This window comes from Macrobrachium nipponense, chromosome 2 (assembly GCF_015104395.2).
Source record: "Macrobrachium nipponense isolate FS-2020 chromosome 2, ASM1510439v2, whole genome shotgun sequence".
In the NCBI taxonomy this organism is placed as follows: Eukaryota; Metazoa; Arthropoda; class Malacostraca; order Decapoda; family Palaemonidae; genus Macrobrachium; species Macrobrachium nipponense.
Window position 1 is genome coordinate 20,066,784 of NC_087201.1, and position 1,763 is coordinate 20,068,546.

Consider the following 1,763-nt stretch of genomic DNA (forward strand, 5'->3'; position numbering starts at 1 on the left):
TCTTTTTTTTTATGTTTTTGAATACAACAACTTATATTCAGGATTATTATTAGTATTATTATTATTATTATTAATATTATTATTCAGAGGCGCCATTGACTTGAAATTGAACAATATGGTGTTCATTCGAAAGAAGTAACAGAAGGCAATAGGAAGTACCTACAGAGGGAAGACAATAGTCATTAGAAATATATATATATATATATATATATATATATATATATATATATATATATATATAATATATATATATATATCACTACAAAGTCCTTTAATATCTAATTCGCTCTACCTCGGAATTGATATATTTTCATATAAGTACCGAGGGGGAATTTTTTAGTTGATAATAATTTCGTACCCCCACCCCCATGGGTTCGAACCACCGTCCAGTTGGACGGGGAACGAAATCAGGATCGGACAGTGACGCTACCGAAACGGCTATCAGAGAGACAAAGGTTTATATCGATTCTGACCATTACAAATCAACGCCGATCTCGTTGTATTTTGTAATTAGAATCGATATGAAACCCCCTCCACCATGGCTAGCCGATTCGAGCGTTTGACCCACGCAGCCTTGTTATGAATATTTATCACGGTGAATCACGGTGATGTGATAAATATACATAATATTGTCTTTAGACTATTTCATCAATTATTATTCCCCTTTGAACAATAAAGACTCGAGTTACAGACCTCAACTATTTGCAAAATAACATTTCCTCTTGATCAAATTCATTAACAAATCATATTGACAAGATTTTCCTTCTAGTGGGTAAAGTGCACTTCAGCGTTAATTGCATTTTACTATTCGTTTCTTACCAAATACAAATCCTCTTTTAATCAGGACCCCTCTTCTTTCTCCCTGAATGCCATGGAAGCATTTCAAGAGTGATGTGACTCCGTGACCCTCAGCTGTGTTTTAGTCCGTTTCCTTAATTATCTACTTTACAATTAAGGTATGTACACACACACACACACACACACACACACACACACATATATATATATATATATATATATATATATATATATAATATATATATATATATATATGTGTGTGTATATATATATGCGTGTGTGTGTATAAACAGACATATTAGCTGACCAACCTGGAACTGCCCGGGAGAACTGAATAGCAACCGATAAACTCCTCTCTCTCTCTCTCTCTCTCTCTCTCCTACTCGTCTCCTCTTCTCTCTCTCTCGTCTCTCTTCTCTCTTTTTCCTGTTTAAGATAGTTGCTTCAGTTACATTGCCCAGCATTTTTGACATTTTATATTTCACCTCTTCTTACCCCTATTTCTATTGAGGTTGAACTTGGACTTAAAGGGCATGAGGAGTGTCATTATTTATCTGAGTGACCTCGATAACTGTGGATTGACACATCTGTCGTTTTTGGTTATTTTTACATGTCACCCCCTTCCCAGGTTACTGAAGCCCTGTTTAATGGAGGGGAAGGTACTAATGGAATGTAGAAAGAACACTTTTCCTTTGCATGAAGGAAAAGACGACAGAGGTGAAGGTCCCAGTTACTGAGATCATACTAACTTAACCGGGGAAGGTAATAAGATTTTGACTGAGAAATGGGGTTTATATACACTGTTTTTAGTTTTTCTAAGAGATAAATAAAGATTTTCAAAGTAAATTTTCTGTGCTATGTGGAGTGGAGAAAGTACCTCGTTGATTGCAATTGGAAGTTTTATCATGAAAACTATGGATACCTAGACATAAGAATAAGAGGTCTGAAGTCAATTGGAGGGTACC